This window comes from Vombatus ursinus, unplaced genomic scaffold, assembly GCF_900497805.2.
Source record: "Vombatus ursinus unplaced genomic scaffold, bare-nosed wombat genome assembly UNPS02014813.1, whole genome shotgun sequence".
Classification (NCBI taxonomy): Eukaryota; Metazoa; Chordata; class Mammalia; order Diprotodontia; family Vombatidae; genus Vombatus; species Vombatus ursinus.
The window spans coordinates 29,534,240-29,549,764 of record NW_020954591.1 but is presented as its reverse complement, the minus strand read 5'-3'; the positions used below and the strand labels follow the sequence as shown (position 1 = coordinate 29,549,764).

The 15,525-nt window shown below is 40.6% G+C and overlaps 1 pseudogene; it reads left to right on the top strand.

Annotated features, from left to right (window-relative positions):
• The first annotated feature begins 3,356 nt into the window (after positions 1-3,356).
• Positions 3,357-14,059, top strand: LOC114054495 (annotated as a pseudogene).
• Positions 14,060-15,525: the final 1,466 nt, after the last annotated feature.

Sequence of the window (15,525 nt, the reverse complement as noted above, 5' to 3'; positions counted from 1 at the left end):
GGAAGCAACACTATGATCCAGGGACACGCAGTTGCGAAAAGCCATTTGAGCTCCTGAAGCTCTATCCTACTGATCCTCTATCCTACTCAGCCCACTCTGGAAAAGCCTTTATCAACTTAGAGAGTATCAACTTATGTTTATATTCTGCATCCTTGAATCTGATGTGGGGTATTCAACATTTATCCTCTGGGGGTAGCTGATGAGAATGACTTTCATACCAGGGGAAAGGACCTGTATGTTCTTGAAGCCCATATTCTTGTGTGTGCCTCCAATCTCTTAGCATCTGACACCCTGTTTTCAGTTCTTGGCTTCCAATCCTTGTAATTAAGGCATCTTAAAATAATTTCAATGGAACAGTTAAGTACTTGGAAATCTTCATGCACATTTGAAACATCCCTAGCTCTGAGGCTCCCTCCCTTTCCAATGAGTCCCCTGGCTTGCCTGGCCACTATCTTGTCCCAGCCCTGCTTCACTTTGTCAAGTGGTAGAAAAGAAAGCATGGAATGGTAACTAAAGCTCATCTTTGTGTAATGATCAAGTCAACACACTTAATAATAATAACAGAAACATAACACCCCTGGAGGAAGCAAACCCCAGATCTCAAACCAACAAATGTTTATTAATCAACTCCTATGTGCAAAGCCTTATGCTGGGTTACAGAGTTAAAATTTATCATTAAGATATTAAAAGAGCCAGATGTAAGGTTCTATTTTATTGAGTAGCTTTTATAGAATAACATGGATGAGAATTTCACAGATTGAAAAGAATTGGAATGGGCTTCGATTTGCATTAGTGGAAAGAATAAGCCATACTAGTGAAATTCAGCTCCAACAACTTATCAGTCGACCCATCGGTAAACATTTATTAAATGCCTACTATGTGCCGGGCACCATGCTAGGTGCTAGAGATACAAAAAGAGGCAAAAGACAATCCCTGGATGGAGGAGACAACATACAAATAAATATATACAAAGCAAGGTAGATACAGGATACATGGGAAATAATAGAGGTAAGCCACTAGAATTAAGAAAGTGAAAACTGGACAGAGAGCAATAGAGGCCTAGGAGGTCTGCCTAGGGGTCTGGAAATATAGATATTTTTCCCTAACCTTGGTAATAGATAGGTACATAAATATATGGCTACATAATACGTAAATGATTTTATTAAGCACTTACTATGTGCTTGATATATTAAGACATTGAGTTAAGTGCTGGTAATACAAATATAATCAAGTAAGATAGTTCCTACTCTCAAGGAGCTTACAATCTCATTTCAGCCAGCTGTTCAGTCTTTTTCAGTCATGTTCGACATTTTGTGATCCCATTTGGGGTTTCCTTGGCAAAGTTACTGGAGTGGTTTGCCATTTCCTTCTCCAACTCATTTTACAAATGAGGAAACTGAGGCCAACAGGGTTAAGTGACTTGCCCAGGGTCACTAGCTAGTTAAATATTTGAAGCCAGATTTGAACTAAGGAAGAGGAATCTTCCTGATTGTGGGTTTGGTGCTCTATGGTGCCACCTAGCTGCCCAATATACATTCTAATAGGGGAAGGCATTATCAAGGCAATCTATAGGAGCTGCATGGGAGATGGCAAAGAAGTAGCATGGTAGCTCATTGTTTCCAGGCAAGAAAAGGCAGGCAAAAGTTCACCTATCAGAGCCTATGAAGCAAAAGAATCCATGCAAATACAGAATTGAATCCAGACTAGGACCAATGGGTATTAAAAGTTTGCATGGCTCATCTCTTCTCTTCTTACACTGTTTTACTGCAAGAGACAACTCTCATAGACACAGAGCTGTATGGGACCTTAGACATCATTTAATCCTACTACTTCATGTTATAGATGAGGAAACCATGGCTCAGTTAAGAGACTTGCCCCCCCCAAAGTCATCCAGTTAATAAATGACAGAACCAGGATTTAAATCCAGCTTCTCTGACTCCAAATCTTTCTATGACACCATCCTGCTTCCACTACTTCAAATTGTAGCTCCATTATGTCTCAAGCTCCATCCTGAGGAAAACAATACCATGAGAAAGAATAATTTGTTGTTTAGTCATTCAGTTGCATATAATTCTTCATGATTCCCTTTAGGGTTTTCTTTATGAAGATACTGAAGTGGTTTGCCATTTTCTTCTCCAATTTATTTTTACAGATGAGGAGACTGAGGCAAACAGGGGTAAGTGACTTGCCCAGGGTCACACAGTTAATAAGTGTCTGAGGCCAGATTTGAACTCAGATCCTCCTGACTCCAGGCCTGGTATTCTATCTATTGTACTGCTATATAGCACTCTGTGCCTTGCAAAATGCTTTGTTTACATTGATTGGATTCTCCCTGGAGGATCCACAGAATGATACAGAGAATTTTGCATATGGTAGGTAGTATGAACATTACTTCTGTCTTATAGATGAAGAAAACAGGCTTAGAGAAATAAGAACAATTTTGCCCAAGGTCACACAGTTATAATGTGGCAGAGAGAAGATTCAAACTTGGGTTTCTTGACTCCAAGTCCAACAGCCTTTAAACAGATTGTACCATCTCATTGAGATTCACAGATACAATGTCTCTCCACTCAGCTCAGGACCCCATTCTCCATTATTCTTTCTTGTACTCTCATCCATTTTTTTTCAAGGCAATCTGGGTTAAGTGACTTGCCCAGGACCATACAGCTAGTAAGTGTTTGAGGCTGGATTTGAACTCAGGTCCTCCTGACTCCAGGGCTCAGTCAATTGCACCACCTAGCTGCCCCTCATACATTTTCTTTAGAATTACTGACTACTAGAATATATAAAACTAAAGTACTTGTCTTCCTCTGGCTCCTAGGATAAGTCACTTCAGAGACTCATTGAATATTTTCCTTTGGACCTAGTAAGTGTCTACTTCAGTTTTTTCCAAAGAGGAATGGGAAATAGTAATGAGATATTCTGCTCAATAAACCACACCAAGAGGCCTGGCTATATGGATTTGTATTGCTCAGCTTAATGGAAGCTGCCCTATCTTGGCAGAATCACAGAATTTCAGAATTAGGAGAGGTCTCTTGGTCAGGAATTCTCTAAATAATATGCCCTCATCTTGTGGCACATTCTCTTTAAGGATCTCAAAGTGCTTTCTAATTCAGACATCTGACATTCTTTCCCTTGCTCCCTCCCTACAATGTAAAGAAGGCTGATTTATTCTTAGTTTTATAAAAGGCACATTTAGGCAGAGGGAAGCTAAATGCCTTGGATTGGCTCACCTAACATCAGGAGCAGTGCTAAGAACTAAACCCAGATGCCAATTCCCACTCTTGTGCACCCAGGGACTGGCTGAGATCCTTGCTAAGCTTTTAGAAGGAGTTTGCTACCTCTTTGCCACTCCCATGTCAGCTTCCACCCTCACCCTAGGATTTAGAAGAGGTCTTCACTGTGCTGTGGGTGGTGAGTCAGCAGGCAGGAGCAGTCCTGACAGGCTTCCTGGTCCCCTTAAATTCCTCTGCTGCCTTCCTTGGATTATGGTGTGCCAGGCTGTGTGTGCTCCTGAACCCCCCCCCAACACATTGGTAAGCAAGGAAGTTCTAGGATATACCATAAACTCTGAAAGTGTTCTAGCCTGGTTGGTTGGCAATGAGACAAGCTCTCTGGGTCATGGTGCCCTTGGCCTTGTTTACGGATGTTCTGTGTAAAGATTCATGGAGTTACAAGGAGAGTAGCAACTCAGAGACCCAGCTTGACTCAAACTATAAATGAAAAGCCAAGCTGGGTGTGTCATTAGACCTCCAGCCAGACTGAACTGATACTAGTTTGGCCTGAGACCCTAGAAACTACATTAGCATCTCACCTTCTCTTCCTCTCACGGGCAGTCCTTAAATTTGCCTGACCTCCTTGTGACCTTTCATGTCTAACCTCAGCCCAACCTTAACTCACAGTCCTGGGCTGGGTTGGACTGAAACTGGACTGACCTTCAAGACAACGTGAGCTGTTAACCTCAAAAAGTTTAGTGATTTATCGGCTTATGTCTAAAGCTGTCTACATAGCAGAAAGTGAGATGGAGAGATAGTAACTGTCCAGTTAGTTTAGACATAGACAAGTCAGGTCTGATACTCTAGGACTAAAAGTGGTTCGGGGTGGGGAGAAGGATTTTTGTTCTAAATTCACAGTCTTTTATGGGCCAATTCATTGAATGATTGGCACATTTCTTTTTTTAATTAATTAATTAATTTTTAGTTTTCAACATTCACTTTTATAAGATTTTGAGTTCTAAATTTTCCCCTTCCCTCCTACTCCCCTAAGACAGCATGCAATTTGATATAAGCTATACATATTCATTCATATTAAACATATTTTCATTTTAGTAATGTTGTGAAAGAAGAATCAGAACAAAAGGGAAAAAACATGAGAAAGAAAAAACAAAAAAGAGAGAGAGAAAACAATATGCTTTGATCTGCATTTAGACTACAGTTCTTTCTCTGGTTGTGGATAGCATTTTCTATCATGAGTCTTTTGGAATTGTCTTGTATCATTGCATTGCTGAGAAGAGCTAAGTCAATCCAAGCTGGTCGTCACACAATGTATCTGTTACTACGTACAATGTTTTTCTGGTTCTGCTCACTTCACTCAGCATCAGTTCACGTAAGTCTTTCCAGATTTTTCTGAAACCCACCTACTCATCATTTCTTATGGAACAATAGTATTCCATTACATTCATACACTACAACTTGTTCAGCCATTCCTCAACTTATGAACATCCCCTCAATTTCCAATTCTTTGGCACCACAAAAAGAGTGGGTATAAATATTTTTGAACATGTGGGTCCTTTTACCATTTATATGATCTCTTTGGGATCCAGGCTCAGCAGTGGTATTGGTGGATCAAAGGGTATGCATAGTTTTATAGCCCTTTGGGCATAGTTCCAAATTGCTCCCCAGAAGTGTTGGATCAGTTCACAATTCAACCAACAATACATTAGTGTTCCATGATTGGCACATTTCTGTGTTGCTTGGTGCTGTATAGATGTATCCTAAACTCCAGCCTTGTCAGGTTGGAGGGGATCCTTTCAAATGGTTGGAATTATTGGAGTTAAGAGATTGTAAAATAGACATTGTACCAAATTGATCATCCAGGGTTTCTATGGATTTTGTAGATCCTTGTATTTGTTAGTGCTACTTATAACCTTCAAAGGTCTTTCTAATCATGCCAGAATCAAATATTTAATTTCCAAGCAGTCTGAGAAACTCTCTGCCAGTTGAGTCAACCTGACTTTTCTGTTCTCGTTTTCTTTTGAATCCTAGACCACACCATTTATTGCAGTTCCATCAGGCTTTCTGCCCTTTCTTCCAGATCTCTGTAATAATCCTCCATTTTCCACCCAACCATCCTATACCCCTTCCCTTACCTCTATTAAAGTCACTTCCTCCAGGAAGACTTACCTAATCAACCCTGTCTACTTTCTAAGCTGCTAACAAAATCACTGACTTACCCCGTCCTTTAGACATTCTCATAAAGGTCCTTACATGCTTCTTGTGATGACATGTGCTATCTTATCTCCTCCTTTAAACCATATATTTTCTGTAGGATCAAAGGTTCTTTGTCTAATTTGTCATTTTGCCTGAGAATCTAGCTACTTGCTAATCTGTACCCATTTCTTAGGTCTAATAAATGAGTAGGGAAAAGAAGTGAATGGGGTGGTTGTGAAGCTTCATAAAACTTGAAACCCTTTAAAAATGTGAGTTTTTGCAGTTATTGTTATTTTACTAATCAACTTTCTTGGGAGAAATCAAGGAAAAAACTTTGACTTTTCTATGCCTCAGTTGTCTAATCTATACAGTGGGCATAATGACAGCTCATTAGCAAAGAGCCTTGAGATCTCCCAATTTAAGAACCACTGTAAGTAGCCTTTTTAGCCCATGACAATTAAAAACACACTCCCTGTCAGCAGGCCTCCGAGTTGGCAGCAGTTCTCTGGTCCAGCAAGGAAAATCAAAACAACCTAAATTCTCAATCTGTCACAATATGCCCATTATCCATTGGAAACAATGAGCTCCTGTTTTCCCTAGAACACTCTGGGAGAAAGGACCATGGGTAGGGCACAGCAGCGGGCCCTCTTGGTAGGAGATTACTTGGCCAAATACGTTGTCTGAACTTTCAAGGGGAGTAGCAGACGGGTATTAAGGAAGAGCAGTGAGAGGGCTTTCCTACAAAGGCAGGTACTGCTTTGGATCCCATCTGACGGGAAGAGGAAAAAAATTCTCTGTCCAAATATTTGCCACAACTCCAAAGAGAATGACTTCTGGAGCAGAATGATTTTGGGCTTCTTAGGATAAGTGTTGTTGGGACTTGAAAGGGACCTCAGAGATCATCCAGCCCAAATCCCTCATTTTACAGATTAGGAAACTGAGGCTCAGAAAAATGAAGTGATTTACCCAAGGTCACATGGGCAGTAAATAACAGAGCCAAGAATCAAACCCATATTTTCTAGATTCCAAATCCAACAGTTTTCACTGTACCATGTTGCCTTAGGCCAAAGGTTGGGTAAAGGGAGAAGGGTTAATTGACTCAGCTTTAAACGCTGAGTAATCTGAAGTAGCAGAGAGGCTGTGGGACAAAGAGAAAGGAGGAAGATGATAACTGAGACCTGGCCATTGCACCGAGGGCTCAGGAGCTCTCATGACAATGCCAGGAGAGAGAGCAGTGGCCAGTGACTAGGGAACAATTGTTCCAGTTTGAGAATAGGGAAACCAGGAGCCCCAAGGCCTTGATCACACAGACACCTACGACCAGAATTGGGGGTGGGGATAGAGAGAAGAACAATTCCCACATGTAGAAAATTAACACATATTTTAAAGTTTTGTGGTTATAATAAGTTCTCCATATCTTTGGGTCACATTCAGATATTCTCTCTCTGCTCCCCAAATCCTGAGCCACACCTACAAAAAAAGGCAGTTTCTACCTGATAGGTCTCTTGGAGGCAATTTCCAGAAGAAAGGATTTGAAACCAGTCGGGGTAGAGAAAGGGTCCTTCCCTGCCCAGATATAATGGCAGGGTCAGAGCACTTTGGGCCCTGCTACTCATGTTGAGTATGGAATCGCTGACTGTAGTGGATGCTGCCTTTCCTTTCCTGTGTTTGTAGTAGCAATAGCAGAATCAGACTTTTAACAAGGAAAATGTTGATATTAGATAAGGAAGGGAGGGAAACAACAGCCCTGCTTTGTTGTTTGACTAGACAATGCCATTGTAGAGGTGATAGGTTAAATGGCTAATTAGCAGCCTTGCCCTGTGTTCCAATGAGGCTTGAGTATTAGCCTTCCACTGACTTTACTAGTAGTGATATATTACTAGGTTATATACTAACCATTTTATGATTCTTTATTGCTTGGGATTCCTTTTTCTTTTTAGGAATAAACTAGCTGTTCAGTACCTGATTCTTGTTTGTATATTGAGTATCTTTTTTTCTTTCCCCTTTTACTGGACAAAACACTAGATTTCTAGGCTATAACCACTTCTATAGGTAGTGTGAATAATGAATCCCATCAAATTATTTGAATTTGCAGTATTCAGAATTATAATGTATGTACAATATGGCGGGGGCAGCTAGGTGGTGCAATGGATAGAGTACTTGGCCTGGAGTCAAGAAGACTCATCTTCCTGAGTTCAAATCTGGCCTCAGACGTTTATTTACCAGCTGTGTGACCCAGGACAAGTCACTTAGCCTCATTTGCTTCAGTTTCCTTATCTGTAAAACAAACTGGAGAAGGAAATGATAAACCACTTCAGCGTCTTTGCCAAGAAAACCCCAAATGGGGTTAATGCAGAGTTGGACATGACTGAAATAACTGAACAGCAACAACAACAAAATAGTCATTGATTTCAGCCCAGTGGAAATATACAGTGTGCAACCATTTTGTGGGATTCATTATTAGAACTAATTGGGTATTTACTTTAATTATCAACTCTATCAACAATCTTTGAGAATCCTAGGTGGTATTAGAATGAAACACCAGGGAACCTAATTCTCCCAATGAGAACTCAGGTAAATTCAGAACAATGCACATGGTACATAAACAATGAATTTGGTATACAACCTGGCATGGCTGAGTACAGAGCTCAGTATTTAACCTTTGGGAATCCTAAGAGGGATTGCCTTCTAGCCTCTCTGCTAGACTGGATTTTCCTAATCTTCTGCAGAGTTGGGCAGAGCTCAAGTAAACAAGTCTTTTTTTTTTTTTTTTTTGGTGAGACAACTGGGGTAAAGTGACTTGCCCAGAGTCACACAGCTAATGAGTGTTATGTGTCTGAGGTCGGATTTGAACTCAGGTCTTCCTGACTCCACAGCTGCTGCTCTTTCCACTGATCCACCTAGCTGCCCCTAAACAAGTCTTTATTGAGCTTTTAAAAAGTACCCAAAACTGTACTAGGTATTCTGTATGTGTATTTTTTTTGGGGGGGGGGGGGGGGGGAAGAGGCAGAAGAAATAAAATAATGACTATCCTCAAGTAATGGTAGTCATAGTTGAAAATCTAGTTGGAGTTGGGATAGAAAGGAGGAAGTATGATCACTACTTATGCTCAATCTTCAATGAGACGGGGTCAGATTCATTTATTCATTCAGTAAGTATTTATTAAATGCTCACTATATATCAGACACTGTTCTAGGCACTGGACAGTACCTGCCCTCAAGGAATTTAATTTTTACTGAAGCCAGGAAACTAAACTCACCTGAGCTTTACTTGGTCTAGGCCCCAAGGAAAGGGTTAAAATCCCATCCCAGGCTCCCAGTGCACCTGGAATAGTGATTAACACTGGAACAAAAGGTGTTTGCTACATTCACCTGGATGTACCAGCTAATCCCAGATTGTCACCCAAATCCTGGGTGGAGGGTGGTGTGGGACAGGTACTAATATGCTTGTAATACAGTTTGTAATCTGGGTGCGGATCTGGAAGGAAAGGTAAATCGACAATTAGTCCATTTCTGCCTCATTGACTTCCAGAGACAGACCCTATTCATCTCGTTGAATTTGTCATCAGGTGGAATGACATTCCTCATTCTCCTGGTGCTATTTCTTTTGTTCTCTTTCTGTTCATTTGTTACTTCTTGGACCCTCCTTCAAATTCTTGTTTTACTAAATGCTGCTGCTGGTGATCAGCAGAAAAGGCCACTTCTTTGTAGAGATAGTCATGCAGGGGAAAGGCTTCTTCAAGTCAGGAGACCTGTGTTTGAATCCCAAATTTACTGTCTGCGTAACCTTGAATAAATGACTTACTCTCTTTGGTCCTCAAATTTCTTATCTGTTAAAACTAGACACTCTCTAAGATTTTTTTTGGGGGGGGGGGAACAAGAGGGGGACCAGTTAGGTGGCTCGGTGGATCGAGTGTTGGGCCTGGAGTCAGGAAGCCTCACCTTTCTGAGTTTAAATCTGGCCTCGGACACTTATTAGCTGTGTGACCCTGGGCAAGTCACTTAATCTTGTTTGCCTCAGTTTCCTCATTTGTAAATTGAGCTGAAGAAGGAAATGGCAAACTATTCCAGTATCTTGTCAAGAAACTCCAAAATGGGATCACAAAGAGTCTCACATAATGAACAACAATATCTTTTTTAGCTTGAAACCTAAGATCCATGACCCTATGGTCCCACTCTCCTCTTTTCTCTCTCTAAACATATCACACCAGCAATGGCTCAGAGGGCCAAAGATGGAATGATCTTCAGGGGTGGAAGGCAGCTGAGGGGAGTGTGGTTATGAAGGGAAATTGTGATTGTGTCTCTCACAGTTTCCCTTCATACCTGTGAACCAGGGCTATCTCCCTGGCCTTGCCCTCTGAACTTTTTCCTCCCTCATTTGCTCTTTGCTCTTTCCCTACTGTTTATTTATGTTTCAGATTTATTAGGAACACAATTAAGAGTCCATTTAGAAAGTCGAACTGTCATCACTGGCTGCTTTATGAATAGGATCATTCACTGACAAAACCCTTTAAATGCTTTTTAAAAGCAGGGGAAAGAGGCGGGGTGACAGGGGGAGAGGAGGAAGAAATAGGGCCCCAGGTCAACACCGAGGCCAAAAACAACCGAAACCCAAGCTATGGCCTCTCCTGTGGTGGAGGAATGCAACGAGGGCCCTTGGAGTTCCCTTTAATTTACTCCTGTTCGTCAAACTGCTTGTCATTTCTTCTGCAGGATTCTGGGGTCTAGAGTTCATTCCTTTGTCTTAGCTGCCTGAGAGCATAGCATTTAGGGACAGCCTAAGTTAGGCAGCTAGCCACCTGCTGCTTAAGGCTGCCAAGAACCTTCAGGCAAGTCAACCTGAGTACTTCCTCACTGCTTTGGGTTCTTGGATCAACTTCCTTGCTCTGACTCCTTCCCCCTTCTCTCCCTTTGCCCCCACTTCTCTCCTCCTTCAGGTGTCCTTTCTTCCCAAGCACCTGGCTGCTGCTGATGCATTGGAATTACTTTGGTTAAGGTTTCAGTCAACTGAACAGTCTATCTAGATAATCAATAAATATTTATTAAAGCACCTACTATGTGTCAGATACTGCATTAAACAGTGGGGATACAAAAAGAGGCAAAAGACAGTCCCTGACCTCAAGGAGCTTGCAATCTAATAGGGAAGACAACATGCAAATAACTATATACAAGGCAGTAATCATGGCAATGCTTACAAACCAAGGTTGAATTTGCTTTTTGAAGACTGAATTGTCTTGGAGTGACTTTAGAGGCTGATGATAGACCAAACAATAGTAAACAAACTTCTCTGACATTCTATGGCATCCCCCACTACTTGTACCTCTTTCCCCTAGTCTTATGAAAGCCACTAGCACTCTGATGAGTTCTTCCTTTCTTTCTCATTCCATCCTCAACCCAACTGCCTCTCAGGAAAGCATCAGATAACCTAGTTCACGTTAAAGCGTAAATGATTGCTACAGCCCAATATGTTACCTCTTCTGGGGGTATTTACTTCTTAGAAACCACTTAGAAGTTAGATCAGTGATGCAAGCTTTAAGTCTACTGGACCGACTAAGTCTTTTTTTTTGTCTGTTTGTTTTTGTTTTTTTTTTTTGCTAGGCAATGGGGTTAAGTGACATGCCCAGGGTCACACAGTAGTAATTGTCTGAGTCTGGATTTGAACTCAGGTCCTCCTGACTCCAGTGCCAGTGATCTATCCACTGTGCCATCTAGCTGCTCCAGACTAATTAAGTCTTAAAGATCATTTCAACCTTTTAAAAAAGAATTAGCCCAGCCTTCATGGTATAGGGTTTGAGGATATTGTTCCTACCACAGTATCTGTGGTAATTTCATGGATTTGGTTTGAATAGAGCAATGGTTCTAGAGCTAGACACACATCACAGATTTTGTAAATTCTTAGTAATTGGCTGACTGGAGTCAGGGTTATTGGGGACTCTTCAAAAGAGAGAAAAGTAAGGCAATGTATGAGGAGAAAATGAAGGATGTTTATAGGTGAGTGAAATTGAAAGAGAATTAAAGTTAAGAAGGGAACAAAAGTCCTGATGAAGGAATGGAGATGGACAAAATGAGAGAGAGAAGGCATTCAGAAGAAGGAAGGAGAGGCAGTGTGGTATGGTTGGGGGAGAGGGCGCTGGATAGAAATCAAGACATTTGAATTTTAGTCCCCAGGTCACCACTAACCAGAAATGTGATTTGGGGCAATTCATGCAACCTCTTTGGGCTTTCATCTAAACCAAATGGTTGGATTCCAGTTGTTTCAGTTGTATCTGACTCTTCATGACCCCATTTGGGGTTTTCTTGGCCATGATACTGGAGTGGTTTACCATTTCCTTCTCCAACTCATTTTACAGATGAGGAAACTGAGGCAAACAGGGTGAAGTGACTTGCCCAGGGTCACATAGCCAGTAAATGTCTGAAGCCAGATTTGAACTCAGGAAGATGAGTCTTTCCAACTCCTGACCTAGAATTCTATCTGCTGTGTCACCTAGCTGCCCTGATGTTGGGGTGGAGGGGCAGGATTTGTAGTGGAGATCGGGGTATCAGAACAATAAGTTAAATAAAGATGAACCTCTGGATACAATTACCCAGGAATAATAGAAGTGACCCATTACAAATGATTTTGCAAGCTTACCAAGAGATGTTTTATTATCTTTTTCTCCAGTGAAAAGCTTTCTCTTTAATTGATATAGGCATAGATCTAGCTTTAAAGCAGAATATAAATAGAAATTAAATGACGTAGCAGAGCTGATAAAAAAATGAGAATGTGGGGCTTTATTTTTAAGTGATTCCAGATCACTATTCAAAGCCCATCTCTCTTGAACTAATCTTTCCAGATCAGTAAATGTGTTTGTATGATGGACATTTCCATGTATAAACTGATGGGAGACTCAACCAGACCCTTATGATTCCTCTTGGCCTGGAGCATGTCTACAAACATTGGAAATCCAATCTGACTGGGGTGAGCCTCTCACCCCTACCTGCTGTGGCCTTTCAGAAAGGGCTTTTAAAACTGCCATCTTCCCGTTGCACTCAGTTAAACCAGAGCCTTCTCTATTTGCCTTTGTTTGTATCCCCAGAGCCAAGCACATAGTAGGCACTTAATAAATTACTAGTTGACGTTTAATAAATCCTAGTTGACTTGACTACTATAATGCTTTTACAACTAGCTAAATTAATTCTCAGCCCTTATAATTGAATTCTCCTATTAAGTCTACTTTCACTTTATGGAGGTGTGACTTTGCAAAGCTAACACATATGGGGCCATTTTTAATTCCTCCTAGATACTATTATTATAATTTGGATAAACTCAATCTGGTTTCTCTCAAGTGCTACTCTAGCTTTCTAGTCCTATTTTTTATTATGCTCCCTTTCTGAGCGGCCAAACTGGACTATTGTTTACCCTCCCTTATATAGGTTGTGCACTTTCCTGACTTGCCTGGAAGGCCCTCTCCAGTCCTTATGAATTCGTTATTCTATTTTATATTATTTTTAGTTTGGAGGTGAATTCTTTTTTTAAATGATTTTGATTTTTTAATAAAAAATATTTTCTTTCCTTTTGCACTTTCCCCCTCTTAAAAAAAACCAACAAAACCCGTGTAACAAATATGCATAGTCAAATAAAACAAATTTCCACCTTTGCCATGTCAGAAAATATGTGCCTCATTCTGTACCCTGAGTCCATCCTCTTCTCTGTCAGGAAGTGGGTTTTTTTTTTTGTTATTCGGTCATTTCAGTTGTGTCTGATTTTTTGTGACCCCATTTGGGTTCTTCTTGGCAAAGATAATGGAGTGATTAACTCCAATATTAACTAGTTGTTTGTTCATTCCATTTTCAGTCATGTCAGACTCTTCAGGACCCCATTTGGAGTTTTCTTGGCAAAGATATTGGAGTGGTTTGCCATTTCTTTCTTGAGCTCACTTTATAGATGAGAAAACTGAGGCAAACAGGGTTAAGTAACTTGCTTACAGTCACATAGCTATTAAAAGTTGGAGATATGGAAGGTACAGGAGGTCCTGTTTGCACTGCTGCACACAGTGATCCTATACTGCAAAACTAGCAAGTTCTATTACAAGAAGGGCACCTACTCCACTTGAACTATTGCCATTTAAGGCATCAACTGTGAATTCACTGACTTCATTGAAATGTGTCTCTTCTTAACTGAACTGGACTGGGGCCTACAAAAGTTGATTGAATTCAAGGATGCTTTTCACAGCTTGAGTGTGATGGGCTAGGTCAGAAGTCCTCAGAGTTCTACCAAAAGAAGAAGCCATGATGACCGTTTTCCAGCAAGTGTATCCCACAGTTGGTCTAGATGGTCATCATGACTTCTTTTGGTAGAACTCCAAGGACATCTGCTCATGTCCACTTGGTAGCCTTGACCACAGAGGCAAATCAGTCAAAGAAGGTGGGAGAAAAACTATGTGGGAAGGCCATCATCATAGTGGAGGAGTACCAGCCCAAGATGTCCACATAGTCAGAAGCAGAAAATGTATTTGACACAGTTCTTGGTATGTGTAACCCTATCTCTATCAGATGTCCTTCCAGATCACAGATGGCCTGATCATCTCTGTCACTGACACCATGAGATGGCTCATTAAGGACAATCTGGCCCTCTTAGGTTCAAAGACCTAGGCAAAGCAAGAGGATTGGATAGGGAATTACCTCCTTACTTTGGATATTATTATTGACTATCCACCCCCACTCCCTTCTCCTTCTATACAGAAAAAGCACTAAGGATAGTGAATAAAAGTTGGAAATGTGAGTTTGGGGGTGATCTATCCTCAGATCCCCCAAAAGAAAGTTACTTGCTAATTTATTATATACTTAAAAGGAAAAGTAAACTTTATTTAAGAATTGTGGTTTCATGAATAAATTTCCTTTTCTATTCTAGCTTGTATATGCAATGTTCATTTTGTTCAGTGTTTGTCAAGTTCATCATTATCAACAATCCATTCATCCATCAATCACTATATCGAGGGCCTTTGCTTCAGGGAGAAACTTGGGGTCGTTGAAACAACTTCGAGTTTCCCCAAAGCACTGCTCCTGCTGCCTCTTCCTGATTAATTCTGGGCCCAGCTCCATTGCCCATTTGCAGCCTCCTTCCAAAGTATAAGTACTGATGGGCAAGTTCTATATGTCATCCATCCAACTCTCTCTACATTTTCTCCCATTGCAGTCTTTTCGTCTCTCACAGCTTCAACTATCACTTTTATGTTAATTACTCCTGAATCTCTATTTTTAGTCCTAACTTCTTATCTGAGTACTAACTGCCCATTTGGTGTCTCTATGACTGACATTTGAATAGTGTTTTAAAGTTTGCAAAATTTGCTATTCCACTTGAATCTCACAACAACCCTGTGAGGCAGATATTACAGATTTTATTATTTCCATTATATAGAGGAAGAAAATGAAGCTGAGAGATCAAATGAGTTAGCCATAGTCATACTACTAGTGTTGGAGCTGGTAATGGAACCCAGATCCTCCTTGATTTTAAGACCAGAACTTTAGCCACCACACCACACTGCCTAGATGTCTCACCAAATCTCAAACTCAAGATCTTAAGAAAATCAAACAAAAACATCTCTTCCCCTCTCTAAAAATAAAAACAATAAAGCAATTGTCTCTTATCTCCATAAATAATACAATGCATCTCGGAAACTTTTGTTAAGAGGGCAACTAACATAGTGAAAAGAACCATGGTCTGGGAATTGGAATATGTAGGTTCTAATTTTGGCACTACCATTGACTAGTTTTGTGCCATTTGGCAAGTCTAACACATGGACTTTCAGTTTCCTGATGCCACTAAGGTAGTGAGCAATAGAAGCAGGATTCAAATTCATGTTCTCTAACTCCAAAGCCAGTGCCCTTTCCACTGTACATTTCCCTGAAACATAAACATGTTATAACATAAGACTGAATATATTAAGAGTAAAGGAGAAGTCATGGCAGTAATAGATACAAGTAAATATACTATCTTTGGTTGGTCAGTGGGGTAGCATGAGATGTGGACATTCCCTGTGCTGTAAAAGTCTAATTGCTGTTATTTGTTTTCTAAAAGTGAGGTTTAGAATTAAGGAAATATATCTTCTGTTTAATAT